General features: G+C 52.1%; 2 non-coding genes across 2 annotated transcripts; both read left to right on the forward strand.

The window, feature by feature from the left end:
• Window positions 1-287: 287 nt before the first annotated feature.
• TRNAE-UUC (transfer RNA glutamic acid (anticodon UUC)) lies at window positions 288-359 on the forward strand. The gene has a single exon. It is a non-coding gene; the product is annotated as a tRNA-Glu (tRNA).
• An 8,281-nt stretch (window positions 360-8,640) lies between these two features.
• On the forward strand, window positions 8,641-8,712 carry TRNAQ-CUG (transfer RNA glutamine (anticodon CUG)). The gene has a single exon. It is a non-coding gene; the product is annotated as a tRNA-Gln (tRNA).
• Window positions 8,713-9,463: the final 751 nt, after the last annotated feature.

The raw sequence follows: 9,463 nt of genomic DNA on the forward strand, positions 1-9,463 counted from the left end.
GTCTGGCTCCAGGGGGGGAGGGGCAGTAAGAGGCAGTGCGGGGGCTGCTGCTGTCCTCTGGTCCTGGGCTCTGGGTCTGGAGAAGGTCTAGGGTTGAAAATGATGAGACATGAGCAGGGTGTTGCAGAAATCATGACCTCTCATTCCTTCCGGTTTGTCAGGAGTGTAGGGGTGGTCTGTTACCCCATTCATGGCCAGACCCTTATGGGTGGCAGTGTGATTGTACATGTACAAACCGGAGCCTGACAGAACAGATGTTCAACAGACTGCATCCTTTGCAGGCAGCCTCCCATATGGTCTAGCGGTTAGGATTCCTGGTTTTCACCCAGGCGGCCCGGGTTCGACTCCCGGTATGGGAAGTACAGTTTTTGTTGTTGCAACATTAGAAAAGTATTTTATTCCATCTAAACAACAAGCATTTACAATGCAATGGTTTTGCCTTTGTTAAAGTTAGAGCTATTGGCATTGCTCTTGACACTCTGAAGCTCCACTCTGCATTCTGAAGCTCCACTCTGAAGCTGCACTCTGAAGCTCCACTCTGAAGCTCCACTCTGAATCTCCACTCTGAAGCTCCACTCTGAAGCTCCACTCTGAAGCTCCACTCTGAAGCTCCACTCTGCACTCTGAAGCTCCACTCTGAATCTGAACTCTGAAGCTCCACTCTGAATCTGCACTCTGAAGCTCCACTCTGCACTCTGAAGCTCCACTCTGAATCTGAACTCTGAAGCTCCACTCTGAATCTGCACTCTGCACTCTGAATCTGCACTCTGAATCTCCACTCTGCACTCTGAAGCTCCACTCTGCACTCTGAAGCTCCACTCTGAATCTCCACTCTGCACTCTGAATCTCCACTCTGCACTCTGAATCTCCACTCTGCACTCTGAAGCTCCACTCTGCACTCTGAAGCTCCACTCTGAAGCTCCACTCTGAAGCTCCACTCTGAAGCTCCACTCACACTTTGAAGCTCCACTCTGAAGCTCCACTCTGCACTCTGAAGCTCCACTCTGAAGCTCCACTCTGCACTCTGAAGCTCCACTCTGCACTCTGAAGCTCCACTCTGCACTCTGAATCTCAACTCTGAAGCTCCACTCTCCACTCTGAATCTCCACTCTGAAGCTCCACTCTCCACTCTGAATCTCCACTCTGAATCTCCACTCTCCACTCTGAATCTCCACTCTGAATCTCCACTCTCCACTCTGAAGCTCCACTCTGAATCTCCACTCTCCACTCTGAAGCTCCACTCTGAAGCTCCACTCTGAAGCTCCACTCTGAAGCTCCACTCTGAAGCTCCACTCTGAAGCTCTACTCTGCACTCTGAAGCTCCACTCTGAAGCTCCACTCTGAAGCTCCACTCTGAAGCTCCACTCTGAAGCTCCACTCTGCACTCTGAAGCTCCACTCTGAAGCTCCACTCTGCACTCTGAAGCTCCACTCTGAAGCTCCACTCTGCACTCTGAAGCTCCACTTTGAAGCTCCACTCTGAAGCTCCACTCTGAAGCTCCACTCTGAAGCTCCACTCTGAAGCTTCACTCTGCACTCTGAAGCTCCACTCTGAAGCTCCGCTCTGAAGCTCCACTCTGAAGCTCCACTCTGAAGCTCCACTCTGCACTCTGAAGCTCCGCTCTGAAGCTCCACTCTGAAGCTCCGCTCTGAAGCTCCGCTCTGAAGCTCCGCTCTGAAGCTCCGCTCTGAAGCTCCGCTCTGAAGCTCCACTCTGCACTCTGAAGCTCCACTCTGAAGCTCCACTCTGCACTCTGAAGCTCCACTCTGAAGCTCCACTCTGCACTCTGAAGCTCCACTCTGAAGCTCCGCTCTGAAGCTCCACTCTGAAGCTCCACTCTGAAGCTCCACTCTGCACTCTGAAGCTCCACTCTGAAGCTCCACTCTGCACTCTGAAGCTCCACTCTGAAGCTCCGCTCTGAAGCTCCACTCTGAAGCTCCACTCTGAAGCTCCACTCTGCACTCTGAAGCTCCACTCTGAAGCTCCACTCTGAAGCTCCACTCTGAAGCTCCACTCTGAAGCTCCACTCTCCACTCTGAAGCTCCACTCTGAAGCTCCACTCTGAAGCTCCACTCTGAAGCTCCACTCTGCACTCTGAAGCTCCACTCTGAAGCGTCACTCTGAAGCTCCACTCTGCACTCTGAAGCTCCACTCTGAAGCTCCACTCTGAAGCTCCACTCTGAAGCTCCACTCTGAAGCTCCACTCTGAAGCTCCACTCTGGCGCTCCACTCTGAAGCTCCACTCCGAAGCTCCACTCTGCACTCTGAAGCTCCACTCTGAAGCTCCACTCTGCACTCTGAAGCTCCACTCTGAATCTGCACTCTGAAGCTCCACTCTGAATCTGCACTCTGAAGCTCCACTCTGCACTCTGAAGCTACACTCTGAAGCTCCACTCTGCACTCTGAAGCTCCACTCTGAAGCTCCACTCTGAAGCTCCACTCTGAATCTGCACTCTGAAGCTCCACTCTGCACTCTGAAGCTCCACTCTGAAGCTCCACTCGGAAGCTCCACTCGGAAGCTCCACTCTGCACTCTGAAGCTCCACTCGGAAGCTCCACTCTGCACTCTGAAGCTCCACTCTGAAGCTCCACTCTGCACTCTGAAGCTCCACTCTGAAGCTCCACTCTGCACTCTGAAGCTCCACTCTGACGCTCCACTCTGAAGCTCCACTCTGCACTCTGAAGCTCCACTCTGAAGCTCCACTCTGAAGCTCCGCTCTGAAGCTCCGCTCTGAAGCTCCACTCTGAAGCTCCACTCTGAAGCTCCACTCTGCACTCTGAAGCTCCACTCTGAAGCTCCACTCTGCACTCTGAAGCTCCACTCTGAAGCTCCACTCTGAAGCTCCGCTCTGAAGCTCCACTCTGAAGCTCCGCTCTGAAGCTCCACTCTGAAGCTCCGCTCTGAAGCTCCACTCTGAAGCTCCGCTCTGAAGCTCCACTCTGAAGCTCCGCTCTGAAGCTCCACTCTGAAGCTCCGCTCTGAAGCTCCACTCTGAAGCTCCACTCTGACTCTGAAGCTCCTCTCTGCACTCTGAAGCTCCACTCTGAAGCTCCACTCTGCACTCTGAAGCTCCACTCTGAATCTGCACTCTGAATCTGCACTCTGAATCTGCACTCTGAATCTGCACTCTGAAGCTCCACTCTGAAGCTCCACTCTGAAGCTCCACTCTGAAGCTCCACTCTGAAGCTCCACTCTGAAGCTCCACTCTGCACTCTGAAGCTCCACTCTGAAGCTCCACTCTGCACTCTGAAGCTCCACTCTGAAGCTCCACTCTGAAGCTCCACTCTGCACTCTGAAGCTCCACTCTGAAGCTCCACTCTGAAGCTCCACTCTGCACTCTGAAGCTCCACTCTGCACTCTGAAGCTCCACTCTGAAGCTGCACTCTGAAGCTCCACTCTGAAGCTCCACTCTGAAGCTCCACTCTGCACTCTGAAGCTCCACTCTGCACTCTGAAGCTCCACTCTGAAGCTCCACTCTGAAGCTCCACTCTGAAGCTCCACTCTGAAGCTCCACTCTGAAGCTCCACTCTGAAGCTCCACTCTGCACTCTGAAGCTCCACTCTGAAGCTCCACTCTGAAGCTCCACTCTGAAGCTCCACTCTGAAGCTCCACTCTGAAGCTCCACTCTGAATCTGCACTCTGAAGCTCCACTCTGAAGCTCCACTCTGAAGCTCCACTCTGCACTCTGAAGCTCCACTCTGAAGCTCCACTCTGCACTCTGAAGCTCCACTCTGAAGCTCCACTCTGCACTCTGAAGCTCCACTCTGAAGCTCCACTCTGAATCTGCACTCTGAAGCTCCACTCTGAAGCTCCACTCTGAAGCTCCACTCTGAAGCTCCACTCTGCACTCTGAAGCTCCACTCTGAAGCTCCACTCTGAAGCTCCACTCTGAAGCTCCACTCTGAAGCTCCACTCTGAAGCTCCACTCTGAAGCTCCACTCTGCACTCTGAAGCTCCACTCTGAAGCTCCACTCTGAAGCTCCACTCTGAAGCTCCACTCTGAAGCTCCACTCTGCACTCTGAAGCTCCACTCTGCACTCTGAAGCTCCACTCTGAAGCTCCACTCTGAAGCTCCACTCTGAAGCTCCACTCTGAAGCTCCACTCTGCACTCTGAAGCTCCACTCTGAAGCTCCACTCTGCACTCTGAAGCTCCACTCTGAAGCTCCACTCTGAATCTGCACTCTGAAGCTCCACTCTGCACTCTGAAGCTCCACTCTGAAGCTCCACTCTGCACTCTGAAGCTCCACTCTGAAGCTCCACTCTGCACTCTGAAGCTCCACTCTGAAGCTCCACTCTGCACTCTGAAGCTCCACTCTGAAGCTCCACTCTGCACTCTGAAGCTCCACTCTGAAGCTCCACTCTGAAGCTCTACTCTGCACTCTGAAGCTCCACTCTGACGCTCCACTCTGAAGCTCCACTCTGCACTCTGAAGCTCCACTCTGAAGCTCCACTCTGAAGCTCCACTCTGAAGCTCTACTCTGCACTCTGAAGCTCCACTCTGAAGCTCCACTCTGCACTCTGAAGCTCCACTCTGACGCTCCACTCTGAAGCTCCACTCTGCACTCTGAAGCTCCACTCTGAAGCTCCACTCTGAAGCTCCACTTTGAAGCTCCACTCTGAAGCTCCACTCTGCACTCTGAAGCTCCACTCTGAAGCTCCACTCTGCACTCTGAAGCTCCACTCTGAAGCTCCACTCTGAAGCTCCACTCTGAAGCTCCACTCTGAAGCTCCACTCTGAATCTGCACTCTGAAGCTCCACTCTGAAGCTCCACTCTGAAGCTCCACTCTGCACTCTGAAGCTCCACTCTGAAGCTCCACTCTGCACTCTGAAGCTCCACTCTGAAGCTCCACTCTGCACTCTGAAGCTCCACTCTGAAGCTCCACTCTGAATCTGCACTCTGAAGCTCCACTCTGAAGCTCCACTCTGAAGCTCCACTCTGAAGCTCCACTCTGCACTCTGAAGCTCCACTCTGAAGCTCCACTCTGAAGCTCCACTCTGAAGCTCCACTCTGAAGCTCCACTCTGAAGCTCCACTCTGAAGCTCCACTCTGCACTCTGAAGCTCCACTCTGAAGCTCCACTCTGAAGCTCCACTCTGAAGCTCCACTCTGAAGCTCCACTCTGCACTCTGAAGCTCCACTCTGCACTCTGAAGCTCCACTCTGAAGCTCCACTCTGAAGCTCCACTCTGAAGCTCCACTCTGAAGCTCCACTCTGCACTCTGAAGCTCCACTCTGAAGCTCCACTCTGCACTCTGAAGCTCCACTCTGAAGCTCCACTCTGAATCTGCACTCTGAAGCTCCACTCTGCACTCTGAAGCTCCACTCTGAAGCTCCACTCTGCACTCTGAAGCTCCACTCTGAAGCTCCACTCTGCACTCTGAAGCTCCACTCTGAAGCTCCACTCTGCACTCTGAAGCTCCACTCTGAAGCTCCACTCTGCACTCTGAAGCTCCACTCTGAAGCTCCACTCTGAAGCTCTACTCTGCACTCTGAAGCTCCACTCTGACGCTCCACTCTGAAGCTCCACTCTGCACTCTGAAGCTCCACTCTGAAGCTCCACTCTGAAGCTCCACTCTGAAGCTCTACTCTGCACTCTGAAGCTCCACTCTGAAGCTCCACTCTGCACTCTGAAGCTCCACTCTGACGCTCCACTCTGAAGCTCCACTCTGCACTCTGAAGCTCCACTCTGAAGCTCCACTCTGAAGCTCCACTCTGAAGCTCTACTCTGCACTCTGAAGCTCCACTCTGAAGCTCTACTCTGCACTCTGAAGCTCCACTCTGAAGCTCTACTCTGCACTCTGAAGCTCCACTCTGAAGCTCCACTCTGAAGCTCCACTCTGCACTCTGAAGCTCCACTCTGAAGCTCCACTTTGAAGCTCCACTCTGAAGCTCCACTCTGCACTCTGAAGCTCCACTCTGAAGCTCCACTCTGCACTCTGAAGCTCCACTCTGAAGCTCCACTCTGAAGCTCCACTCTGAAGCTCCACTCTGCACTCTGAAGCTCCACTCTGAAGCTCCACTCTGAAGCTCCACTCTGAAGCTCCACTCTGCACTCTGAAGCTCCACTCTGAAGCTCCACTCTGCACTCTGAAGCTCCACTCTGAAGCTCCACTCTGAAGCTCCACTTTGCACTCTGAAGCTCCACTCTGAAGCTCCACTCTGCACTCTGAAGCTCCACTCTGAAGCTCCACTCTGCACTTTGAAGCTCCACTCTGAATCTGCACTCTGAAGCTCCACTCTGAAGCTCCACTCTGCACTCTGAAGCTCCACTCTGAAGCTCCACTCTGCACTCTGAAGCTCCACTCTGAAGCTCCACTCTGAAGCTCCACTCTGAAGCTCCACTCTGAAGCTCTACTCTGCACTCTGAAGCTCCACTCTGAAGCTCTACTCTGCACTCTGAAGCTCCACTCTGAAGCTCTACTCTGCACTCTGAAGCTCCACTCTGAAGCTCCACTCTGAAGCTCCACTCTGCACTCTGAAGCTCCACTCTGAAGCTCCACTTTGAAGCTCCACTCTGAAGCTCCACTCTGCACTCTGAAGCTCCACTCTGAAGCTCCACTCTGCACTCTGAAGCTCCACTCTGAAGCTCCACTCTGAAGCTCCACTCTGCACTCTGAAGCTCCACTCTGAAGCTCCACTCTGAAGCTCCACTCTGAAGCTCCACTCTGAAGCTCCACTCTGCACTCTGAAGCTCCACTCTGAAGCTCCACTCTGCACTCTGAAGCTCCACTCTGAAGCTCCACTCTGAAGCTCCACTCTCCACTCTGAAGCTCCACTCTGAAGCTCCACTCTGAAGCTCCACTCTGAAGCTCCACTCTGCACTCTGAAGCTCCACTCTGAAGCTCCACTCTGGCGCTCCACTCTGAAGCTCCACTCTGAAGCACCACTCTGCACTCGGTATAATCTTCATGCCTCCTACTTTCCCTGCAGCCAACCATCTCCTCGGATGACGGGCTGCCGGCGATACCTCCCTGCAGCTTGGTTTGACCTTCATGCCCTTTCCCGGCGGGTGCCCTCAATCCTGGACCAGATTCGGGGGCGTTCCCGAGAAGAGGCTTTCGGCTGACGTAGCCAAAAGCCAAAGAATCTCGGGAACGCCCCCGTGTCTGGTCCGGCATTGATGGGCAGGCCCCTCGTCCAATGGCTAGGCTCCATTTATGGAGCCAGCCAATGAATGACGAGGGCCGACCCAAACCCACACACAGTACTCATTAGGTTTTTGCCTGCGCAAAAAAGATGCGCAGAGCGCATCTTTTTGGCGAGGCAAAACCTAAAAATGGCTCTGGAAGTCCTAATAACTCTCACTTGTGTCTCTTCCCTTCTATCAGTCTAAACCCCTTTGCGGTTTACCCCGACCCCTCGGCTCCTGCCCCCCCCCCCCTGCCCTTGCTGCACAGCTGCTGTAGTATTAAAGAACTGGAGGGAAAATGCCACAGATCAATACTATGAAGCGTTATTCGATGTTTGCCTTTTATCACACAACGAAGAGTACAGATTATATAAATAGCGCGTGGCATAAAACGATGGCACCAGGGCTTTAAGTGGGCCGGGTCTCAAGGGGTCTGAGCACCGGCAGTTTTTTTCAGGGGGCCTGGAAACGGGTCTCTATCGGGCTCTGTTTTGAGCCCTGACACGGGCAGCCCGTTTTTTTCCCGGACTGCAATGACCGCTGTTTGCTGTCACTGCAGTCCGGAAAAAAGTGCCATGGCTCAAAACAAAGCCTGATAGAGACCCGTTTCGAGACAGCACCAGCACATGGATGTGCGCTGCTCACACTGCTCACTTCTCAGTAGTAGAGAAGTTACAGCATGAGGTCATGCCAGGGGAGCGTTGTGGGGGAAGGGAAATCCTTTAAGAGTCATTTTCTTTCTGGATTTCCCTTCTCTTTCTGAAACTCAGGAGCAGCAACATTGTGGTAGGGTCACCAAGGATTTAATTGGAAGCTTTGTCAATATTATATACAAGTTATAGTTGCAGCTTATTTATCTTCTGCCAGTAATAACAATTGACAAAGCCAATATTCCTTACTTATTGTAGGTATGATGTTACTTGTATCAAATATCTGGATGCAAAGGCGGAAACAGCAAATTACAAGTCGGACAGCACACTATGCTAAGCACAGATTTTTTGCGTAAGTGATTTAAAGCCACGCCCCTAATTACACTGGCCACGCCCCTTTCAGAGACCCCCCCAGTTTTTTCATCCCACTTAAAGCCCTGGATGGCACCCGTTTCCTGTGCTCTCACCGTGTGAAATGCTCGTTTCTTTCCTGCCCCCCCCCCCTGCTATGGGAGAGGCGCTTTTAGAGTCTGTGTTGTGACATTAATAACCCGCTGTGTTGATTTATAGGAGATGAGGATTTAGGAAGTTCCTGCTTCCTCTCCTGTGGGTTCAGCGCCTGTGTGCGCCGTTTCTCCTCTTTACACCAACACTTAAAGCAACTTAAAGCGCTGCCCTAAAAAGACACTTTAGAGCATCAATGTGTTACTTTCCATGTGTTGGTTAAATCAAAGTTTCGTGTACGGTGTTTTAAGGATTTAATTGTGAAATAGAGACTTCTTTGATTGGACGTTTAACATACGCTGTTGACCAATAGAAAGTCAGCATTTGACTGAAAAGTGACAGTACTGCGACCAGCCGGTTCCATGGTGTAATGGTTAGCACTCTGGACTCTGAATCCAGCGATCCGAGTTCAAATCTCGGTGGGACCTGAGGTGCTTTTATTTTTCACTTCATTTGTTTTATATTATTCTAGGTATTGAGCAGGGCGCCATTTGTATTTGTTATTTGCTTCCATTTACTCTAGGTCTTAAGCAGTGGAGCACCTGTATCTCTAACATACCCCCTCCCTTCCTGTTTTCATTCTCCTGGTCTCTGCTGACATCCATACAGGGGGCCTCATTTATGAGAAATGACGCATCGCTGCGTGAAAGCAGCGATGCGTTACTTCTCAGTGCGCACTCCTTGCGACACCAATGATGCGTCATATTTAATGTATGACGCATCATGTTGCAAGGAGTTACAGATACGTCAGTATTTCTGACGTATCTGTAATCACAAAAGTGATGCATTGCTGGAGTGTGTCACAAAAGTGTCGCAACTCCAGCAATGCGTCCTTTCACATGGGGCAAGCCCCATGTGAAAGGGCCTGCGTCAGTCCTACGCCTGCTGTGAGGCAGGCGCAAGATTTTGATGGAACGGTGTCCTAAAAGTGACGCAGTGAAATCTCATAGATTTCACGGCGTCACTTCTACGACCCTTCCTTGCGTCAATACGCCCCCTTGCATACATTATACCTGGCACAGGTATAATGTGGCGCAGGGGTTTACAAAGTGACGCATCTACCTAGATGCGTCACTTTGTAAATATGGCGCAACAAGGCACATTTTTTACGCCACTGGTGTGTTCCAAAAAATGACGCACCGGCGGCGTAAAAGTGACACACAGCCTCATAAATGAGGC

This window comes from Lissotriton vulgaris, chromosome 1_1 (genome assembly GCF_964263255.1).
Source record: "Lissotriton vulgaris chromosome 1_1, aLisVul1.2, whole genome shotgun sequence".
In the NCBI taxonomy this organism is placed as follows: domain Eukaryota; kingdom Metazoa; phylum Chordata; class Amphibia; order Caudata; family Salamandridae; genus Lissotriton; species Lissotriton vulgaris.